This window comes from Phyllostomus hastatus, unplaced genomic scaffold, assembly GCF_019186645.2.
Source record: "Phyllostomus hastatus isolate PE091 unplaced genomic scaffold, TTU_PhHast_1.1 phas_scaffold_78, whole genome shotgun sequence".
In the NCBI taxonomy this organism is placed as follows: domain Eukaryota; kingdom Metazoa; phylum Chordata; class Mammalia; order Chiroptera; family Phyllostomidae; genus Phyllostomus; species Phyllostomus hastatus.
In genome coordinates this window covers 79,761,404-79,786,961 of record NW_025334041.1, presented here as the reverse complement: position 1 = coordinate 79,786,961, position 25,558 = coordinate 79,761,404, and positions in this window count along the sequence as shown.

The following is a 25,558-nucleotide window of genomic DNA, read 5'->3' as shown; positions in this document are numbered from 1 at the left end:
CTCATCTACTGATGGACACTTGGGCTGCTTCCAAATCTTGGTGATCATATATATAATGCCACAGTAAACATAGAGTTGCTTACATTCTTTTGAATTCTTTTTTGGGGTTTCTCTACAAAAATTCCCAGAAGTGGAATTGCTGGGTCAGGTATGTCCACTTTCACCTTTCTTATTCAACATAGTACTGGAAATCCTATTATAGAAATCAGACAAAAAGAAATAAAAAGCATGCAATTTTGTAAGGAAGAAGTAAAATTGTCTTTATTTTCAGATGACATAATACTGTACATAGAGAACTCTAAAGATTACACCAAGAAACTACAAGAACCGATCAATGAATTCAGTAAAGTAGCAGGATAAATTATTAATATTCAGAAATCAGTTGCACATTTGTATGCTAATAATGAACTATCAGAAAAGGAAATTACAAAAATGATCCCATTCACAATTGCTTCAAAAAGAATAAAATGCCTAGGAATAAACCTTACAAACCAAGGATGTAAAAGACTTGCACTTGGAAATTATAAGACATTGAAGAAATAAATTAAAGAAGATACAATAAAGTGGAAGCACATACCATGTTCATGGATAGGAATAATTAGTATCAGTAAAATGGCCATACTACCCAAAGTAATTTATACATTGAATGCAATTCATATCAAAATACCAATGATGCATTTCACAGAACAAGGACAAATATTTCAAAAATTTATATGGAACCACACAATATCCTGAATAGCAATAGAGACGTTGAGAAATAAGAACAAAGATGGAGAAATCAGATTGCCTAATATCAAACTATACTAAGGCTATAGTAGTCACAACAGCATGGTACTGGCATAAAAACAGATAGATCAATGGAAAAGAATAGAAAGCCTCGAAATGCACCCACACCTTTATAGTCAAATGATATTTGACAGTGGAAGCAAGCACATACAATGGGCTAAAGACAGTTTATTCAATGAGTGGTGTTGGGAAAATTGGACAGATATATGCAGAAAAATGAAACTAAACTGCTTTCTTATGCCATAGTAAAATAAATGTTAGACCTGAAACCATAAAAATCCTAGAAGAAAACATAGGCAGTAAAATCTCATACATTGCTTGTAGCAATATTTTATCTGATGTATCTCTCCAAGCAATATAAATAACAACAAAAAAATAAATGGGACATCTAACTAAAAATTTTTTGCACAGCAAAGGAAACCATCAACAAGATAAAAAGACATCACACTAAATTGGATAACATATTCACTGATACATCTGATAAGGGGTTAATATCTGAAAACTCATAAAAGAGATCTTGGATAAGAAGATTAAGGAAATGACAATTTTCAATATATTGTGCCTTTGCCCTGCTGTATTGTCACTAGAATCTTTGGCTGGATAAGTAATATGGAGCTTATCATGAAAGCCCAGGCACTTCTTGGTAGAGGTAGAAGGTAGAGGACGACAAGAATGACAAGGCTCTCACAGACCTTGATGTTTGCATTTGAAACTGTGCTGCTCTATTCTGGCTTCTCACTTCAGGATCCCCAGACCCTCTCCAACCACATGTACTGAATGACCAAGCTAGGTCCAGACATTGATGAAGATGTAGTGACAGCAAAAGAACCCAGTGCTGCCGTTCCCGATGAGATCCACCCTCCCAGAGGGTGATGAGGATGCCTCTTATGTGGAAGAAGTAGATTAGGAGTTTCTACCTGCAGACCTTGTGTCCTCTATGTAGTGTTTCATGGCTCTCCCGGCATCCCTGAGTGGCCCTAGCCCACCTGGTTTCCTCTTCTGCTTATTGTTTGTTTGTTTGTTTCTCTCCTGTCTTTGCCTAAGGCTAGTTACAAGGGCCTCAAGCCTTTCCTTCTTATATTTGACATCAAGTTTGGATGTTGTTCTGTTTATTTTTATTGTTTTTGCTCTGAAATTAAGGTATATAGAATAAAGAAGATAGAGTTTTTAAAAAAGGACTTATAAAACTCAACACCAAAAGAACAAACAAACCAATTAAAAATGGGAAGAGGGCCTAAACAAATACTTCTCCAAAAATGGCATACCAACGGCCAATAGATACATGAAAAGATTCTCAACATCACTGGTCATCAGAGAAATGCTAATTAAAACCACAATGGGATATCACCTCACACTGGCCAGATGGCTACCATCAATAAATCAGCAAACAACTGCTGGGGAGGATGTGGAGAAAGGGGAACCGTTTTCACATTGTTGGTGGGAATGCAAATTGATGCGGCCACTGTGGAAAGCAATATGGAGATACCTCAAAAAATTAAAAATTGAAGACTTTTATTTTACAGATAATTTTTAGATGTCATGATTGCTTAATTGGGAAACATTCATGGAGTCCTCACATGGTTGTCCATGAAGTTGCTTCACTATTTTTTTCTTTCGTCTGTACTTTTGTATTTTAACTGGCCTATTTGCTTCTCTCTCTCTCTCTCTCTCACACACACACACACACACACACACAAATCCCTTTGAGTAGAAGTTATTACACTACTTCCCATAAACCAAACCTGTTCCACTGCCAGATTTTATAAATAAACAAACTTTTATTGAAGCACGGTTATCCCATTTGTTTACATGTTGTGTGTGCCCACCTTTTATGCCTGTGTGTTATAGTGCACAGATGAGGAGTTGGGACAAAGACCATGTGGCCTAAAATATTTGCTCTTCTATTTGGCTCTTTACAGAAAAACATAGGGCTAGCCTAATTTAGTGAATTTTTATTCTCCCTTCTTCAGTCATTTTTTCTCATACTAGGTTTAGATCATATCATTTTTAATATTTTACCTCTCTATATTTATTTATTTATAATGTCATATTTAATATTTAAAAATCATTTTTGCTTTCAACAAATTAGAAAATGTTTTTATTTTAATTGGTTAGAATATTTTATCAGCATTTTCCTCATATTAATTATGTGGATGCTACATTTTTGGATTCATGCATGCTTATGAATTATTTTTCCCTGACAAGTAAGTAATATTTTAACTGGCAATAGAATTCTTAGGTCGCTGTCCTTTAATTTTTATTCTATATAGTGCTGTTCATTTATAGTATTTTCTGCTTGCAAAGGAGAATTCTGTTGTTATAGTTTCATTCCTTGTTAAGATATTTGCCCTCAAGTTGTAATTTCATCCTCTTTAATCTTTAATTCAAAGATTCCCCTACTGATGGTCATTAATATTGACATTCATGTGAGTTTTTACTTCTCACATCAGTCCTTCCTGACCTTTAGGGAACCCTTCTAATCTATAGTCAATGCATCAGTTACACAGTGAACTTTTTCCTCTACTATGTAATTTAGTCAAAATATATTTCTCATTTGTTTTATTTTTTGTATGTTTACATATAAATTTCTAAACATATATAAATACACATGTATCTTATTGGTATAGATTATAGTTAAAAGATTTATTATGTTAAACACATACATATATATTTTATTTATTTTTTATTGTTGTTCATGTGCAATTGTCTCCATTTTTCTCCCATCCCTCCTTCCCACCCCATGGACCCCCACCTCCCTCCCTCCATCCTACCCACCTTTGGCTAACTGGTGTGGCTAGAAAGGTTGCTGGCTCTGATCCTGGTCAGGGCACATGCCTGGATTGTGGATCAGGTCCCAGTTGGGGGCTTGTGGGAGACAACAGATCGATGTTTCTCTCTCTCATTTGTTTTACTGGAAGGCTCTATGCCCCATATAACAGCTCATGTGTATGTACACCAAGTCACTTTTCACTAATTTTTTTCATCTTTTTAAATTTTTGCTATGAATTTTAAGGTGCTTCTTCCACTTGAAAATACAGAAGACTCAGCTGGCTCTTAATAGTGAGCTTCTCGCTTCTACTTTTGTCTATTATATTTCTAAACTCAAAATCCTTGCTAATAGTGTAATGGGGATCTGTTCACATCTCTGGGGCAGAGCCAGGCAGGGAACCCCCAGACTGTGCAAAAGAGCCTGCCCTGGCAAAGGGAGGGCCTGTAGGAAGAGGCCGTACTCCCCAAAGTGAGGGAGGGGTTGCAGAAAAACATAAGGTGGCAGACTGAAACCACCGCTGAAGCATGACAGAGCTCCTTACCTGCAGGCGAGGGTAAACAACTAGTGCAGCTCCTGACATAGCTGGAGAAAGCTTATACAGGTTCTGTGCAGGCTGAAAAGGCCACAAAACATGTGTATTTGTGGAGGTCAACATGGTTTACCTCACCCACCCTAGGCTGAGATGCTGTGCCCCGTGCGCAGCTAGAAAACCTTCCTACCTACTACATAATCTTGGTGGCAGGAGGAGGGGCAGAAACGCTGTGCATGCTGCTGAGTGTTAGCTTAGACTGGCTGGCAAACTGGATGTTCCCACAGCTCACCCGAGTTTAGAGTGGAATATTTAAATGGAGGGTGCGTGCTCTCTTTATTTCCGCTCGCTAGACTGGTTGGGGGTTGGGAGACCGAGAGTTTCTGGGCTGGCGGCCCTGGAGACCATGTGGCCAGACGGCCCCATGGACATCCCTATGCAAGAAGTGGCGGCAGCACTGGTGACTGGCACCAACTGCACTGCGTGGTCCTGCTAAGCCAGGAGCATGGATGCATCAGTGAGCCAACGGTTAGTGGGGGTGGGAACAGGGTGCAGGTGCTGGACTGGTGGGTGGGTAGTGGCCAGAGGAAGGGACAGCGCGCAGTGAATTGGGCACACAGACTCCAAAGGCACCTGGAGCCGGACTGTGACCAGGAACCAGCTAAGCCTCTTGGATAATTACGTTTACAGCCACCTGCCTATCCCTAAGGACGTTAATTTTAAGTGGATGAGGAATTCCAGTCACATCCTTTAACTGATCTGGCAAAGGGTGGAGAAGTTCTTTTCCTTTGGGTATTTTTGAAAGGGAATGAGCTTTGAGGCAGAAGCCTGTTATTCTTCTAAAATTGTGTAGCTTTGAAATAAAAGCCTCCTTTCCTTTTTCACCAAAACTCTGCCTCAGGAATTTATGGGCAGTGGGCAGCAGAAACCCATGTAGCTGTACAGTAACAATAGTGACTGAAAATGTTTGATCTGCTAATTTATTCCCTTTAAAATTTAATTCTGTCTTTGCATTTAAGTTTCTCATGCAGATTTTTCATGAGTTCTTTAGTGGAAACTAGCTGTTCTTTATATTCAGTCTCTTTTCATGCAGTGATATGAGTTCAGCAGGTCAGCAGGTCCTCAATTAACCTTGTTTTGTTCAACATCTTTTCATTGTACTGTTGATGAGATGCTGTAGGAACTTAACTCTTGTTTATTCAATTATCATATGGTAAAATCGGTTTTGTTATACATTAATTCCCTTAAGTTGCAGAACCTATCAAAAACATTAAGTGAAGACATACTGTATTCAACCTTAGCTGCACATTGGAATCACCTGTGCAGCTTTGGAAACTACTATTGGCTGGCTCTGAAAAAAATGTTCTGGGAGGCCCCAGGTGAAATTAATGGACAATCAAGGCTGAGTTCTACTAATTTCTTTTTTGCTTCATTATGATTTGGTATAACCTTCTCCCCACTATCTGTTAGGTGAAAAACAATTAGAACAGTAAAACCTGAAAAAGAAATATTGGATCAGATATTAGAAGACTAAGATTATGAAACTACAGAGCCACAAATGGAAAGAACAAAGACCTAAAGACATCATTATGTCTAAATCATACGAGTATACCTAAGAAATGGATTTTCAATGAAAAAAAGGAAGCATTTTACATAATTCACAGCAATTTTGGTCTCTTTTTACAGCTGCTTTACCAATATCCTAAACAATATAAGTGCCTGATAGGTGTTAACCTCTATTGCCAGGGGAAATAAAAGACAAATGCAATTTTCTGTCCTTATATGCCTTCCATAGTTTTAGGGGTAAGAACTACTTTTTCACTGCTTATATGTTTTTCCCCATTTATACTATTATTTGGTACCATACTAATGTTATCTTACTCATGAATTTGAATATTTTAAGGTTAAGAATACTGGATATTAAAATGACTTGTTAATACTAATTTCACTCTTTAAATACTTAAGTCTTTGTAACCTGAATAACCTCTGCTTTAATGTACTCTACTATTCTAGTTGGCTTATATGAATAGAATTCCTCTGTTAATATGCATCTCAAGTTTAATCATTTCTCTCTTCTTCCTTACTCTGAACTTTTGGCTTATTGAACTGAAAGAGAACCTTGAATTGTGACAAATATTCACATATTTTCTTGTATAATTTTGTGGCCTATGTCTATGAATCTTGTCTTGATAATATAAGTTACATGAATTTTGAATTAGGACTTTATTTTTTCTTTATAACCCCTTTGATTTCTGGCATCATTCTGGGCAAATGGCATATATTAAATAAATATGACATAATTCATTATTTTGTCATTAAACTAGTTATATACATTTAGTGTGAGAAAATAGAAACATTATAGAGGATAAAATGTAAAAAGCCTACTATAGTCCTGTTCTTCTGAGTAATTATATATGAAGAGCTTTATCTTCAAGACAGTTTTCCATTGGTATGCTATCATCTATTCAATTTATCACTTGTTTAAAAATGAGGTAATTCTTTAAATACTCTTACTATTTGTCATTAAATAAATATCTTAGCTTTTTTTGATGTTACTATACATTTTTAAACTAACTTCAGAGCTAAGAAATGTCATTACTATTTCTACCAAATGGAAATATCTCCACAGTATGGGGTTTAATTGAAATTTATAGCTTGAGGCCCTGGCTGGCGTAGCTCAGTGGATTGAGCGCAGGCTGGGAACCAAAATGTCGCAGGTTCAATTCCCAGTCAGGCCACATACCTGGGTTGCAGGCCATGGCCCCCAGCAACCGCACACTGATGTTTCTCTCTTTCTCCCTCCCCTCCCTCTCTAAAAATAAATAAATTAAATCTTTTAAAAAAAGGAAATTTATAGCTTGGTATAAAAACAGGATTTTTAATGTTGCACATTTAATATAAAAATAAAATAATATTGAGAAAAATGCAGCATCATGTTTTAGGATTAAAAGCAGGTAGAGTACAAAGGATGTTTCTTTCTTTCTCCTCTTTCTTTTAACATTTTGTGTCCTCTCTTTCTGGACCTGAACTGATAAAAGGCAGTTGAATTGGCCTTTTATATTGGAATATGCCCCTCCCATGTCCATAGGATTAAACAGAAGCCCAGATGGTTACTAGGACTAGAAAGCAGATAATATTATATATGCCCAGCTTTAAAAAAAGTTCTTCACAGAATGCTTAAAAACTCATTATGTAAAGAAATCAGATAGTGCAGAAGGCAGTAAATAGAAAGAAAGAGTTGTCAAAAAGCTAAGTACAGAGCAGTTAGAATTTCCAGGTCTCCTTTCTTATTGAAAATCATCCAGCAACAGCCTTTTCTTACACTCACAGGCCACATGTTTATTCTATAGGTAAACTGAACATCGATACACTTCAGGTGCAGGAACACAAACCCCTGGAGAAGGCTGGAGTAAGTTACCAATTGAAAACTGGAGAACTAATTTAAAACCTGCATGTCAACTGTGGAATATTAATCCTTTCTTGGGTCCAGCTCCTGCAAAACAAGAGAGCAGATTTATACCCTATGGGCAAGACATAGGCAAAGGTAACTCCTAGTTCACAACTGGACACTAGCTCAAGGTAACACCAAGTTTAAGTTGACACTTGAAGACTGAGCAGTGTGAAGAGATCTTCTCAGGGAGATGGAAGTGGTAGGGGAGGACAATAGGGGTGATTGAACAGCTAGATGTTTAGTAAGTTTAAATTTGACAAAATTTTTGGTAGGTGTACAACAGATCTACTTGAACATTTGGAAGATAATAGCAGTGGAAACAAAGTTTAGATAAAACAAAGGAGAAGGAACTGTAAGAAGAAACAACTAAACGATACAGAGGGGCTAGCTGAAAATTGGGAGTTAGGGTAGAAATAAGGAGATAGGCGTGTTGTTTTTCATTGTAAGTGTTTTTAGGCTTTATTTCATTTTTTAAAACCTTTCATTTCTACTACTTTGAAAAAATTAAGGTAATTTGAAAATCAGTAACATTTTTTTTAAGATTTTATTATTTATTTATTTTTAGAGAGAGAAGGGAGGGAGATAGAGAGAGAGAGAGAGAGACATCAATGTGCGGTTGCTGGGGGTTCCAGCCTGCAACCCAGGAATGTACCCTGGCTGGGAATCGAACCTGGGACACTTTGGTTCCCAGCCCGTGCTCAATCCACTGAGCTACGCCAGCCAGGGTTAAAATCAGTAACATTTAAGGATTCAGATACATAGTGCGGGGCAAAAGAGATAAAGCATAGGTAATTTCCCAGTTTCCTTCATTCGTAGGTGGTATTTATTGACCATATTCTTCCATAACACACATAACTATATGAGTGAGTTTATTATTTGGATAAGGCATGTTATTAGATAAATATTAAACTCTTTATATAGCTTACATAAAAGAACTGGCTGAAAGAAAAAATCAAAAGATAAAGCAGCAATGAGGTAAATTACTTTTGGTAGGAGTGAAACAATTTAAGAGGAAATAGGTAAAATCAACTTTCCAAAAGGTGGATGTCAGTTACAGAATGGAGGAAGAATAAAGCAGAGCAAAGAAAAGGAAAACTGGAAAACAAGCATGAGAAAGTTGAACATTTAGGTTTTGAAGTGAATTATAATACATGATGGGTGCTACATAGCATAAATTTAAATCCATAACACACAAATGAAAACACTATGTGTTATTAAAAACATTTCCCTTGGAGCATAATTTATCTTTTACCCCACAGCAGAGAGTGGCAGAGTATTTATCAACACTATTGTAATGCATTTACTAACCTAGCATAGAGATGTTGGGGAGGGGGCTCTCTGACCAAGAGTTAGACAACAGAGGTGATTAGAAGTGATATGAAACACTTCCACGTTTGTCCATGAAATCTCCCATATGTTTTCCTGAAAACTCCAGTTTCACTTACTTGCTGATGATTAGCACTGAGACGGGGGGAGCCCTCCGTTGAGGACGGCAGAGCCCCAGGATAGAGCAGGCCTGGGTACATCTATCATTGCCACCTTGAGAAACGTCAATCAGGAACATTCATTTAGGCTCTACATGAGTGAAGAATACAATTCTATTACATATGAATCATTATACATTTTTGACCTGTGCTTTACAACAACTAATATATAGTAACTAATACATTTTCTGTATAAGTGAGATGAGGTGTGGGGTAAACTGGTAATATCAAAATAGGCAAATAATTCTCTATAATTGAGATATTCAATAAAGAAGCATGCAAAAACACTGGAAAGAAGAAGAAAGTGTTATCAACTTGCCAAAAATAATCCAATAAATCATTAAGACAAATTACTAGAAGGGAGATATTTTGACTGAACATGATGTATTTGTTACCACACAACTGCAAATATTACTCAAGAAATGTTGTCTGTAGTGTCCCTACCTAGAATTATAATATTATGTGATTGGTCTTCTTTCCCCTTAACCTTGCCAGTTCTTTCTTTTATCTTTTTCTGATACATGGGTATTCTTTATGTAGAGAAAAATTCTGTTTATAAATATTAGATAACTTATATTTGTTATATTTTCCAACTGTGTCAATTTAACTTTATTATTGGTGGATCTGTAATATTAATCAAATAATACATATTTACTGAAGAGCATTTAGAATTAATAATGAATTAATCATTAAAATCAGCCAGCCCTACAAAGAAAGTCCAAAACAACATAGCTTCACTGGTGAATTGAACCAAATATTTAAATAATTGATAATTGTTAATGTAATAGCCTTTTTAAAAATTGAGATAAATTTCACATACAACATTGTGTAAATCTGACATGCACAATGTATTGATTTGATACATTTATGTATTGCAATATTATCATCACCAGAACTTTAGATAACACCTGTATCATGTCACATAATTATATTTCTTTTTAGTGGTAAGAATATTTAAGATTTAGTCTCTTGCCCTGGCTGGTGTAGCTCAATGGACTGAGTGCTGGCCAGTGAACCAAATGTTTCTGGTTCTATTCCCAGTTAGAGAACATGACTGGGTTGTGGGCCAGGTCCCCAGTAGGGGGTGCATGAGAGGCAACCACACCCTGATGTTTCTCTCCCTCTCTTTCTCCTTACCCTCTGTCTAAAAAATATAAAAATAGAATCTTTTAAAAAAAGATTTAGTCTTTTAGCAATGTTGAAGTACGTAATACAGAATTGTTTTGACAAACACTATGTTGTACACCATATCTCTAGAAGTCACTCATTTCCTACTAGCAGTTTTGTGTCCTCTAACAACACCTCCCTACTCTTCACAAACCCCAGCCCCTGATGACCACCATTCTATTCTCTGTTTCTATGAGTTTGGCCTTTTCAGATTCCACATATAAGTGATATCAGACAGTATTTTTATTAAATTAATTGGGTAACATTGGTTAATAAAATTATATAGGTTTCAAGTGCACATTTCTATGATAAATGGTCTGAATATTGCATTGTACACCCATCACCTAAAGACAAACCATCTCCTTTTGCCATATGTTTGACCCCTTTTACACGTTACTACTTCCCCACCTGTATCATGTAACATTTGTCTTTACCTGGTTCATTTACTAAGCACAATGCCCTCATGATTTATCCATGTTGTTACAAAGGCAGGATTTTCTTCTTTTTCATGGCTGAATAATTTTTCATTGTGTATATGTGTGTGTGTCTCACTCTTGACCCATTCATCCACTGACTGACAGTTAGGTTGTTCCTATGTCTTAGACTATTGTGAATAAAGCTGGAATAAACATGGGAGTGCACATATCTTTTCAACATACTGTTTTCATTTCCTTTAGCTGTCTACCCAGAGTGGAATTACTGGAACATACAGTAGTTCTATTTGATTATTTTTTGAGAAACCACTATACTGTTTTTTCATAATATCTGCACCAATTTACATTTCCACCAGCAATGCACAAGCGTTCTTTTTTCACACTCTTTTTGGCATTTGTTATCTTTTGTTTTCTTGATATAATCATTCAGACAACTGTGAGGTGACATCTCATTATGGTTTTGGTGTGTATTTCCCTGATAATTAGTGATTTTTGACCATTCCTTTATGTACCTATTGGCCATGAATGTCTTCTTTAGAAATTTTTTTTTCAGTTTCTCTGCTGATTTTTAAATCAGATTGTTTGTTAGCTTATTTTGTTTTGAGTTGTATGAGTTCTTCATTTATTTTGGATATAAATCCCAAATGAGATACATAGTTGGCATGTGTTTTCACCTATTCCATAATCCTTTTTTTATTGTATTGCCTTTACTCTTTGCTAGGAAATACTGTTTTCACCTTTCCATGTTACTGTCTATTATTTTAACATAATTTTTCTTGAGGGCATAAGTGTAAAATTCACACCTTATCCATGTTTTATAAATATTATAAAACACTGTATAAACTTACATTACTTCTTCATTCAGAAATAATCTAATATTTACCAAGCCATAGTCAGTCTGTTATTAGAGTTACAATGGTGAACAAAAAATAGAGTTCCTGTCCTCATAGGACCTACAGAGATGAGAACAATTATGTTAAAAATCACTTGATGGCATTTTGTAGGTGTTATGAAATGGTTAATCAGAAGTTAGATGACTAATATATAAAATAAGACTTGATCACAAATAGAAGCCTAAGAAATTATTTCCCAAGGATGTACTGGTTGAACTGAATTCTGGTTTTAGTAAGCAGGCATCTTATAAGTAAATACAGGAGTGTGGGGGCAGTGGTTCTATATAGAGGTTTAGAATAGATGCATCATTTTACATTCATAGGAACAATGAGTGTCAGATTAGACTAATGATACATAATACAGATGACAATATTGGGAAACAAGGCTAGGGAAATTTTCAAAAGGGGCAGGGAGCCTGTAGACCATGCCATTTAAGTGAACTTCCTTCAAGAGCATTAAGAAAATGTTGAAGAATTTTAAGAAGAAAATGTATATGATGAGCATTCCTTCTATGTTGCTTGGGTGGGATGCAGTGAATGGGTGAAGCTGACAACTAAGTTAAGAAGAAATGGAGGAGACTTGGCTATGGGGGTGTCAGCCATGGTTTCAGTTGTTGACATGATGAATTTGAAAAGCTTTTAAGATATCCAAATAAGACATATTAGGTAGGCAGTTAGATTTAGAAAGGCAGTGTTGGACCCAAAATTATAAATAATGAGCACTTCAGTACATAAATGGTAATTCAGTAAATTGGATGAGATTCTGTAGAAAAAAACATGCACTGTCAGGAAAAAAAGTGGCCAGGACTGAGTTTTAAGGGATTCTAATACTTATGGTTAGAGAAAGGAGGAGGAACTTGCAAATAGGCTAAGGGAAACCAAGAAAGTAGAAGGACTTCCAAAAGTGTAAAATGACATGATATTAAAGAATTACAGTTTTCAAAAAGACAGGGATTGTCACAGTATGGAAAGTCTTCAAATATGTTAAATACTAAAATACATTAGTTTGCAGTGTAGGACCAAATATATAATTAAGGCAAAAATTCACTCATTAAACTACTAATTCTGTTAAATGTTACATATGCAACTCTATGTCAAACATAAGTTTTTTAAATCTCATTTTTAGTGGATAAATGTTGCCTTACATAACAGCCCCAGGAAGTTCCATTCATACAAACTGAAGTTTCACTGTATATGAACTTCACTGCCATCAGAGATTCAGCTCTGTCCCTGGGTCACTGAAATAATAGATGCCACACTCCAAGCTGAGTACGGAAGCTATATACAGGATTTATGATGAATGAAATCAAGCTAGTAACACAAGCCTTAAACCTTCACTCACAGTAAGACTACGAGTTGGAACTTGTTTGGAGACCAAAGAAAGTATTCTAATATCTCCAATGTTGTTGGTGTTTCCACTTTATGCTAAGTGAAAAAAGATATGTTGTAAGGACACCTCCTGTCACTTGGAAAAATTCATAAATGATTCCTACAGTTTTGAGGGAATAACGGACTGTGTGTTTACTTCTCTCTAGAGAATCTGAAAGGTAAGAGTTGGTCAGCCCTAGCTGTTTTGAAAATGGAGCTAAAGAGAGGTCACTGTATTGGGATAGAATTGACCTTCCAAAGTATTTCAGAAGAAGAGGGAGTGATTTCTATGGACAAGATGTGGGCCACAGTGATGAGGGCTTTAGGGTTTGGTTGTCACCTGGAACAGAGGAAATACCTCAGCAAAATTAAAGTGGAGGCACCTCTGGTGCCTAGGGGCTTAAGTAACAGGATAATCAACAAAGTAAACAGAACTCCTCCTTAAATTTTACAGGAACTTCGGGTTTGAGAGTTCCAAGTGAACAGTTGGGTTTCTATTAAGTTCCCACAAAGAAACCCTTAATAAGGAATTAGTATTAAACACCTCTTATAGCCAAAGAACATGATGCTACTTAATGCGAATATTAGTCAAATAGAAACTTCACTTCCTATTTTCTCACCTGTCTCTCCATTGAGCACACCAGAATGGCTTAAAAATAATAATGAGTATACTGGGTGGGAAATGGATGTGACAATTATGCTTCTGCTTATCAATGCTGAAGCCAACCTTCTTCTGTTCAGGCAACTACGAGTGAAGTCTAAAGGCTTTGTGATTATGCTAGACTGAACGAGACATATTGTTTATTACTTGACACTGTTATCTTTCCTGGAAGTGACACAAAAATCCTGGTTCTTACACTAATTTTCATCCACAAGTGGAAAAGCATCATTCACACAGAATAAATGTGAAGAGATTGAGACAGTAGAACATAAAACTGCTTTTGCTTATAGCCCTTGAGTTCTGTTGCATTTATAGCTACTGTGAGTAAATAAATATATTCATTTGTGCATTTCCTTGACATACATTATAAATTATATCAGCATTTTAATACTTCTCTATTATTACGTTAATATTGGTTGCATAGTTTAAAAGCCTACTACACATATTTTTTCCAACACTTGACTGAAAGTAGATGTTAGTAAACTACAGCTTGTAGGCAAAATCCAGGACACCATCAGGTTTTGTAAAAAAAGTTTTATTGGAACATGACTATGTTTGTTTATGTATTCTCCACAGCTACATTTGGGCTATAAAAGCAGAGTTGAGCAGTGGCAGCAAAGACTGTGTGGCTACTAAAATCTAAAATATTTACTTTAGAGAATAGGTCTGACAACTTACCTGTAGCAGTGTTCTACATAGCCTGCAAAATCAGGTGCAAGAGCAACTTCATCATGTTACATGATGTTTTTACTCAACAGCTGATTTTCAAGTTGATGGTAGCAGATTGAATTTTTAATGAATACAAAACATGTTAAGATGTTTATGAGTATAGCATACTTTCATGAAGTCTTGAAAATTGTCAAATTATGCATCTTGCTTACAAATATTAATGTTACTTTCTTTCATGTGTTTGTTATAAAGACATGCCAGTGTAGTACCACTACTTAATTATACTCTTATTTATAATAGAAATGTTGATGTATGAGATCTAATATATCAGTAAGCTGCAATAAAATAATATATATTTAAAGACCAGGACTTAAAATACTTTTCAAATATATCAGTAATCCTTCTATTAACTATTAATTGGATAACTGATATCACAATAAATATTTATCATATAAAAAAGCAACATTAATATTGTAACCTTTCAGTGACACATTTACAAATACCTAACAGATGTATAAAGTTTCAATGACACTGAAAACTCAATATATTATGTAAATAATGGCTATAGAAAAAAATTAAATGGGCACACAGAGTATAATTAAACTCTAATTAAAAAGAATATATACACTCTTACATTTATTACAGCTATATTTATAATAGTTTAAATTTGAAAGCAAACTAATCACCCATCAGTAGAAGAGTGGATAAGAAAGTGGTAAATATATATAAAATCTTACCACCTGAACCAGAATGGGTGGGCCTAGAGTGCGTGCTAAGTGAAAAATGTCAGTGAGAAAGATAAATACCATGTGATTTCACTTATATGTGGAATCTAACGAACACTATAAACAAACAAACAAAAATAGAAACACTCACAGACAAAGAGAACATATGAAGGTTGCTAGAGAGCAGGGGTGTTTGGAGTACTGGGTAAAAAAGATGAAGGGAATGAGAAGTACAGATTAATAGTTATAAAACAGTCATAAGAATGAATGTAAAGTACAGCATATGAAATATATGATCAATAATATTGTAATAGCTATGTGTGGTAACAGGTGGGTACTGAAAATATTGGAGGGAACACTTTGTAAAATACATGGTTGTCTAACAAGGATGCTGTGCACCTGAATCCAATACAAAATAATATTCTATGTAAACTGAATTTAAAAATATTTTAAGGAGAATTTGTTTCATACGGAATGTTGCGGGAAGGTAGTGGCATGGTGGGAGGGAGTGGATTCCCCTTCCCTCTACGCATGGGAGAGAAACTGGCCAATCTATGGAGGAACAGAGCAAGGGGCCAACGATATTCCAATATTTATGAAAATAGGACATCAAAAATTATAGCAGACATTGAAAAAACAGACGGTGAGGAGAGTGCTTCAGGATAATAAGGGCCTAGGGATCAGTGTGGGGACAAGGGAGGTTGCAGCCCCCAAGCCCTGTGCTCCTGAGTCTGCCTCAGGGCACTTGGGAGAGAGCTGGGTCAACCGTTCCATCCCCTGCCAAACAAGGGTTGAGTGGCAACAGTAGAGGCCTTGTTGCTTGAAGGCACAGAGAGGGCAGTGAGGACTGAGAGACTATTACACAGGGGCTGTGGAGCACCCACGCATAGCCCTGGGAAGAGTGAGTGCCCTAGCCTGCAAGACCAAGGGCAGCTTGGCCCTGTGCCTGCACCCCCAACCTGGAGATAGTGTGGTTTTGTGGAAGACCCAGACCCCACAGCCCTGAACAAGGAAAGAGCACGGGCACTCTAGGGATCCTGGAGCCTGTGGTGGTGAAATTGGGGGAAGTGCATACCCCCTCAAGATCCCCAGAGCTTACACCGTGAATCTGGAAAAGACGCGGTGCTCTTCCGCACCCCAGAGCCTGAGCCAAGGCAGTGAGCTCGGGAGAGTGTACTTGGGAATGTCCAGACCCACACCCAGGACCCTGTGGGAAGGCATCAGACTGGCTCTGGGGAGAGCACAGAGCTAGACCTGTGGACAGTACATGAGAGACTGACTGAGTTCTGACTGGGAAGGGTGAAAAGCATTCCAATCGCCCCTCAGCCTGCTGAAGCCAGTAAGACCAGAAAAACTGGTTTGGGCAATTAGAAACCAACAAGAGGTGTTTTTGTCCTTGTCTGTTGTTGTTGTTGTTGCTGTTGTTTGTTTGATTTTATCTTTTTAAGTAATTTTTGATTTTTTAATTCTTATTATTTTTATATCTCTCAATTCCTTATGTTTCTCTTCCTTTCATCCTAGTGTTATTCCTTCCTTTCCAAATTTATCTCTCCTACATTCCATTTTCTGCTTTTTTTCCTTTCTTTTTGAACCTGCAAATTACTGCAAATTTGTATTATCTTTTTCTCATTATTCTTACCTTTTTTATTTTAATAGTATTTTGGTATTCCTTTTCTTTCTGTATAGTTTTCTTTATTTGGCTGGTTATACTATATCATTTGATAGGTTTCCCCTGTTATCTCATTCATAGTGTATTGCTAATTTACTGTCCTTCATTTGCGTTCCATTAGTACACGATTCAAGGTTCTATACTCCCTATTCTTGTTATCTAAATCTCATAAATTCTGCCATAAGATTGTTTCTCTAATATTACTGTAAATAAGACCTATTTCATACAATTGTAAACACTACACAACACCCCTCCCAGATCTCAGCCCACTTCGAGATTTCCCAAACTCTATTATTGTAGTGGTTAACTCTATTCTCTTACACACTACTCTTATTTACTATTCTTTACTCCCACCATACCTCACAATCTGACCTCGCAAAGCCTCACTGCTTTCTAGATCTAACTCACAATCCTTTCATCCCCAATAAGAGTCTTATCTTCTTTCCATCCTTTCTAAAACATGGCTAGTGGGGTGGGAGATCATGGTTAACACTGTACATAGCCAAAGGATCTCATACCTCTTCTCTACTTGCTGCTACTGTAAATATTATAGAATACTCTCTTGCTGTTTTAAACCATTTTGCCTTACTCCTCCAACTGATCACAAAAAAGAGTAGGGGGAAGCTGTGAACCCTAGGATACCTGAAGGAGACTACACCATTGAATCTCACAGGTATTCTACCACAGAAGTTCACACCATAAACCCAGGGAACTAGAACAGATCAATTTAAGAAACAGAGGCTAACAAGAAGAGTCTCACGAACAAAGAGAAGACAAAGAAACAATCCCCAAATGAAGGGAAAGGAGGGAGCCTCAGAAAGAATGCTAAATGAAATAGAGGCAACTCAACTATCATATTGAATTCAAAGCAATGATCATCAGGAAGCTCAATGAGCTCACAATGAGCTACCAGAAACTACAGGGAAGCTACAATGAACTCACTGCAAACTATATCAACATGAAAAAGGAAATAGAAACTCTCAACAAGGGCCAAGAGGGAATGAAGAATACACTTTCTGAACTGAAGAACACAGTAGAAAGATCTAAAGCAGGATCAATGAAGCAGAAGATCGGATCAGCAAATTGGAGGACAAAGTAGAAAAAACACCCAGAAAGAGCAAGAAAAGGAAAAGAGGCTCAGAAAAAAATGAAGAGGGATTAAGAGAAATGCAAGACAATATGAAACATAATAATATCCATATAATAGGGATACCGGAAGGAGAAGAAGAAGAACAAGGGATAGAAAACCTATTTGAAAAAGTAATTATGGAAAACATCCCTAATTTGATGAGAGAAAAAGTCACACAAATCCAGGAAACACAGAGAGTCCCAATCAAGAGGAACCCACAGAGGCCCACCTCAAGACACATCATAATTAAAATTGTAAAATTTCAAAACAAAGAGAGAATATTAAAGGCAGCAAGGGAGAAACAGGAAGTAACATACAAGTGAGCCCCGATAAGGCAAGCAGCTGACTTCTCAATGGAAACACTCCAAGCCAGAAGAGAATGGCAAGAAATATTCCAAGTAATGAGAAGTAGAGGTCTGCAACCAAGGCTACTTTACCCGGCAAGGCTCTCAATCAAGACAGAAGGCCAAATAAGAAGCTTCCCAGACAAAAGAAGTCTAAAAGAGTACACCTCCACCAAACCAGCTCTTCAAGAGATGCTAAAGGGACTACTTTAAGGAAAGGAAGGGATAGAGAGAGAGAGGAAAACAGGTACGTAAATGGTAATGAATAAGTATCTATCAATAATAACCTTAAACATAAATGGATTAAATGCTCCAATCAAAAGACATAGAATAGCTGAATGGATAAGAAAACATGACCCACACATATGCTGCCTACAAGAGACCCACCTCAGGACAAAAGACCTGCACAAACTGAAAGTGAAGGGCTGAAAACAAATTTTCCAAGCAAATGGGCAGGGAAAAAAAAACTGGGGTAGCAATTCTCATATGAGACAAAATAGACTTCCAAAAAATGGCCATAAAGAGAGACCCAGAAGGTTACTTCATAATACTCAATGGAACAATCTACCAAGAACAAAAATATTGTAAATATATATGCACCCAACATAGGAGCACCCAAATACATAAAGAAAACCTTAGAGGATTTCAAGAAAGATATTGACAGCAACACAATTATTGTGGGGGATTTTAACACCCTACTGTCAAAAATGGACAGATCTTCCAAAGAAAGTATCAACAAAGATATTGTGACATTGAAAATACCCTAGATGAAATGGACTTAACTGATATATACTGGGCACTTTGTCGCAAAGAAACTAAATACACATTCCTTTCAAATGTACATGGAACATTTTCAAAAATAGAACACATGATAGGACACAAAACAAGCCTCAACAATTTCAAGAATATTGAAATCATACCAAGTATTTTCTCAGATCACAGGGGACTGAAAATGGAAACCAACCCCAAGGTAAAAAAACCCAAAACACTCAAAATCATGGAGATTAAACACCATGCTATTAAACAATGAATGGGTCAAGAATGAAATTAGGGAAGAAAACAAAAGGTTTCTGGAAACAAATGAAAATGGACTCACAACAACCCAAAACTTATGGGACACAGCTAAGGCAGTCCTGAGAGGGAAGTTCATAGCACAACAGGCCCACCTAAAAAAGTTAGAAATATTTCAAACAAACAACCTAACCCTACATCTACAAGAACTTGAGGAACAACAGCAAAGACACGCAGAGCAAGTAGAAGGAAGGAAATAACCAAAATCAGAGCAGAACTAAAAGACATAGAGACTAAAAGCACAATTCTAAGGATCAATGAATCCAAGAGCTGGTTCTTTGAAAAGATAAACAAAATTGACAAGCCTTTAAGCAGACTCATAAAAAAAAATGGAGACAAGACCCAAATAAACACAATCAGAACTGAAAGGGGAGAGATTACAACAGATACCACAGAAATACAAAGGATTGTAAGAAATTACGATGAAGAACTGTTTACCAAGAAATCTGAAAACCTAGATGAAATGGACAAATTTCTGGAAAAATATAATCTTCCAAAACTCAATGAAGAAAAAGCAGAAAGCCTGAACAGACCAATAACAGCAGATGGAATTGAAGCAGTAATCCAAAAACTCCTAACACACAAAAGCCCTGGACCAGATGGTTTCACAGGAGAATTCTACAAAACATTTAAAAAAGAGCTAACCCCTATCCTTCACAGACTATTCCAAAAAATCCAAAAAGATGGAAGACTCCCAAACTCTTTTTATGAGGCCAACATCATCCTAATCCCAAAACCAGATAAAGGCACAACAAAGAAAGAAAACTTCAGGCCAGTATCACTGATGAACATACACACTAAAATCCTCAAAAAATACTGGCAAACCACATGCAACAATACATTAAAAGATCATATACCATGACCAAGTGGGATTTATTCCAGGGATGCAAGGATGGTACAATATTCACAAATCAGTAAATGTAATACATCACATAAACAAAAGTAAAGACAAAAAATACATGATCATATCAATAGATGCAGAAAAAGCATTTGATAAGGTACAGCACCCATTTATGATAAAACACTCAGCAAAGTGGGAATAGAGGGAACATTCCTCAACATAATAAAGGCCATATATGAGAGACCTACAGCCAACATCATACTCAATGGGCAAAAATTAAAATCTTTTCCACTAAGATCAGGAACAAGACAAGGATATCCACTTTGATCACTTCTATTCAGTATAGTACTGGAAGTTTTAGCCACAGTGATCAGACAAGAAAAGGAAATAAAAGGCATCCAAATTGGAAAGGAGGAAACAAAACTGTCATTGTTTGCAGTTGACATGATAGTGTACATAGAAAATCCTATAGACTCCACCAAAAAACTGTTTGACCTAATAAATGAACTTGGCAAAACAGGGGGATAGAAAGTCAATATCCAGAAATCAAAGGCATTTCTGTATACCAACAATGAAACAGCAGAAGCAGAAATCAAGAAAAATAATCCCATTTGAAATAGCAAAAAGGAAAATAGAATACCTAGGAATAAATCTAACCAAAGAGGTAAAAGACCTGTATTCAGAAAACGACATAACACTGAGGAAAAGAAATCAAGGAAGACACAAACAAATGGAAACATATACTGTGTTCATAGATTGAAAGAATTAACATCATCAAAATGTACATACTACTCAAAGCAATTTACACATTCAATGCAATACCTATTAAAATACCAATGGCATATTTCACAGACATAGAACAAACAGTTCAAAAATGTATATGGAACCATAAACAACCCCAAATAGCTGCTGCAATTTTGAGAAAGAAGAGTAAAGTAGGAGGGATCACAATACCTGATACTAAGCTATATTACAAGGCCACTGTAATCAAACAACCTGCTACTGGCATTAAAACAGGCACATGGACCAATGGAACAGAGCAGAGAACCCAGAAATAAACCCAAGTCTCTATGGTCAATTAATATTTGACAAAGGGGACAGCAGCATAAAATGGAGTAAAAATAGCCTCTTCAACAAATGGTGTTGGGAGAACTGGACAGCTACGTGCAAAAAAATGAAACTTGCCACCAACTTACACCTTTTCATGCAGAAACATTTCTACTGACATGTCCCCTAGAGCAAGGGACATAAAGGAAAGAATAAACAAATGGTACCTCATCAAAATAAAAAGCTTCTGCACAGCTAAAGAAAACAGTATCAAAATAAAAGAGAACCAACTGTATGGGAAAACATATTTGCCAGTGATACCTCAGACAAGGGTTTAACCTCCAAAATATACAAGGAACTTACATGACTCCACTCTAAGAAGACAAGGAACCCAATTAAAAAATGGGCAAAGGACTTGAACAGACACTTCTCCAAGGAGGACATACAGAAAATCCCAAAACACATGAAACGATGTTCAATATTGCTAGCTATCAGAGAGATGCAAATGAAAACCACAATGAAATACCACTTCACACCAGTCAGAATGGCCATCATAAACAAAGCAACAAACAACAAGTGCTGGAGAGGTTGTGGAGAAAAGGGGACCCTAGTGCACTGTTGGTGGGAATGCAGACTGGTAAAACCACCATGGAAAACAGTATGGAACTTCCTCAGAAAACTAAAAATGGATCTGCCTTTTTGACCCAGCAATTCCACTGCTGGGACTATATCCTAAGATCCCTGAAACACCAATCCAAAAGAACCTTTGCACCCCAATGTTCACAGCAGCACAATTTACAACAGCTAAGTGCTGTAAGCAACCTAGGTGTCCAGCAGTAAATGAATGGATCAAAAAACTATGGTACATTTACACAATGGAATTCTATGCAGCAGAAAGAAAGTAGGAGCTCTTACCCTTTGCAACAGCATGGATGGAACTGGAAAGCATTATCCTAAGTGAAATAGGCCAGGCAGTGAAAGACAAATACCATATGATCTCAACTTTAACAGGGACCTAAATAACAAAATAAAGAAACAAAATATAGTCAAAGACACTGAAATAGAGGACAGTCTGACAGTGACCAGAGGGGAGAGAAGAGGGGATTTCAGGGGAGAATGGGAAGGGTTTACAGGAACAAATATAAAGGACACATGGACAAAAACTAGGAGGGGGGTGGAAATGGGAGTGATGGGTTGGTTGGTGGGCTGGAATGGGAGTAAAAGGGAGAAAACTGTACTTGAACAATGATTAAAATAATACAAAACAAAGTAAAATAATTTGTTCATACAAAATACAATTAATAAAATAGAAAACTTTAAAATGAATATTTTGAGGAGGATAAACAACATAGACATAATTTTATTTGAGTCAAATTATAACAAAAATGAAATGAAATAAGTTTGTATAATAATAAAGGAATACAAAACATTAGATACAAAACATTGTAATTGAAATTTTAAATGTAAATTATATGATGTCTATGTAGGAGACATTAAAAAATGTAATAGTGTATTGAAAATCCATGAATTCATGCAAAACACAAGTTAGAGGGATGAGATTAAGAGTTAAAGATGTTAACAGACGTAGAAAATATATGAAGATACTCCAATTTTAATAGAAAGATAAAGAGATTTGAAAGAATGAAAGTTTTATTTAAGTAAAAAGTTTCAAAATGTTCTTAAACTCAGAGACTTATACACACAGATGTTCAGTAGAAAAATGTATTTCAGCAAGAAGAAAATTGAAACCGAAGAGAGGTGTAAGGGAGAAACTATTTATTTAAAATTTTAAAATAAATGATTATAAATTAAAGTATTTACTAAAAATACATGTCACTAATCTTTAAAATATGATAGTAAATCTCTGCAAATGTTTAATTACATGTGCAGATAGGCTAAGTTGTCACAAAGAGAAAAACATTTAATAAGCTTTGTTATAAAAAAATATAATTACATCCAGCCCCTAAATGTGCAAACACTGTAAGAATAGAAATATATTTTTAATCAAAGTGAAAAAGTGATTTTGGAAATTTTACTTTTTCTAACAAACTGTACAAAAATTTAAAAAAGAAGAAAAAACAAAATACAAATCAGATGACAAATTAATGCAAATTGTAAGTGAATAAAATTATTTATTAAAATAGTTATAAAATTATCTAAGAAAAATCTCCAGTTATTATGTGTTTCTATTATCAAAAAACACATACATGCATGTATATACACATAATGTTCATACAAAATAGATGAAAACAGTTACAGTGTGCATGCACAAAATAAAATATAAATGTCTGTATTAGCAGCATCAGCATCTTTTAAGAAAAATACATTGATGTGGGACAACTGTAACTGAACAACAATAAAAAATTTAAATATAAAAGGAAAATACATTGGTAGAGATGATAGAAGCTACATCTTTTCTGTGTGCTATCAGTTTTCATTAGCATTTGTGTATTTATTTTTTAAAGTATATTTTATTGGTTATGCTATTACAGTTGTCCCATTTTTTTCTCCCCTTAATTCCCCTCCATAGTCCACCCCCTCTCCCATTAGCATTCCTCCCCCTTAGTTCATGTCCATGGGGCTTACATATAAATTCTTGGGCTTCTCCATTTCCTATACTGTTCTTAATCTCCTCCCATTTTGTACCTACCATTTATGCTTCTTATTACCTGTATTTTTTTTTGCATTCTCCTCCCTCCTCCTCCCCACTGATAACCTTCCATGTGATCTCCATTTCTGTGATTCTTTTCCTGTTCTGGTTGTTTGTTTAGTATTTTTTTAAATTGTTTTTTAGGTACAGTTGTCTCCATTTTCCCCTCACCATGCCCCTCAGCCCCACCCATCCCCACCTCTTACCCTCAATTCTACACCCCTTTGGCTTTGTCCATGTGCTATTTATACATGTTCCTGAGTTCCTGAACAACCCTTCCCCTATTTTCCTTCATTCTCTCTCTCAACCCTCCTCTCTGGTTGCTTTGCGTTTTTTTTTTTTTCCTTTTTTAGGTTCAGTTGTTCATAGCTGTGAATTTTTTGTCATTTTACTGTTCATATTTTTAGTCATCTTCTTTTTGTTAGATAAATTCCTTTAACATTTCATATCATAAGGGCTTGGTGATGATGAACTCCTTTACCTTACTTGGAAGCACTTTTTCTGCCCTTCCATTCTAAATGATAGCTTTGCTGGATACAGTAATCTTGGGTGTAGGTCCTTGCCTACCATGACATTAAATACTTCTTTCCAGCCCCTTCTTGCCTGCAGGTTTTTTTTTTTTTTTGAGAAATCAGCTGATAGTCTAATGGGAACTCATTTGTAGGTAACTCTTTCCTTTTCTCTTGGTGCTTTTAAGATTCTCTCATCTTTCATCATGGCTAATGTAATTATGATGTGCCTTGTGTGTGTTTCCTCGGGTCAAACTTCTTGGGGACTCTCTGAGCTTCCTGGACTTCCTGGAAGTCTATTTCCTTCACCAAATTGGGGAAGTCCTCCTTCTTTATTTCTTCAAATAAATTTTCAATTTCTTGCTCTTCCTCCTCTCTTTCTGGCACCCTTATGATTCTGATATTGGAATGTTTAAAGTTGTCCTGGAGGTTCCTAAGCCACTCCTCATTTTTTTGAATTCTTCTTTCTTCATTCTGTTCTGGTTGAATGTTTCTTTCTTCCTTCTGGTCCAAATTGTTGATTTGAGTCCTAGTTTTCCTCCCTTCCTTGTTGGTTCCCTGAGCATTTTCCTTCATTTCACTTTTTATAGCCTTCACTTTTTCCTCTATTTTTAACCATACTCAGACATTTCTGTGAGTATCTTGATTACCAGTGTTTTGAAGTATGCATCTGATAGGTTGGATATTTCTTCATCACTTAGTTCTTTTTTAGAGTTTAATCTGTTTTTTCATTTGGGTCATATTATTTTATCCTGGTTACATCTTCATAGAGACACAAATCCTAAGAAGCAATAAATTATGAACATATATGGACTTGATAACAATTAAAAATTCCACACTCTCCCTCTCTCTTTCACACACACACACACCCGCAGGTGATGATCAGTGCTGTGAAGAAAGATAAAACAGGAGAAGGAAGACAGAGTGTGAAAGAAATGAAGGACCTTGCCATGTGCATTCTAGGAGAAATTTATAGGGAGAGAGAATAGAAAATATAAATGTCTTGAGCATTTACAATTTTGAATTCATCTTTATACATGATTTCAGTCTTTTACACATTTTAATTCAACATTTTCCTCATTAAATCTGTTTCTGGGTTCACTTGCACATCTTGATTACACTTTAGTCCTATAGAACTAAGAATGTATCTAAATGATATAATTACCTTTTAGTATTTGAAGCAAAAGGATGGTTACTTTAGAATTCATACTTCTTCATCATAATCAGCTTTATATTAAATATATATTGGTGTATACTGTCTCAAATATATTGTTTGAAAAGCAGCATGCATAAAATGAAATTATGTACATATAAATGTATATGTTTGTATGCTTAACAAAATTTCCATAGATAAATTATTA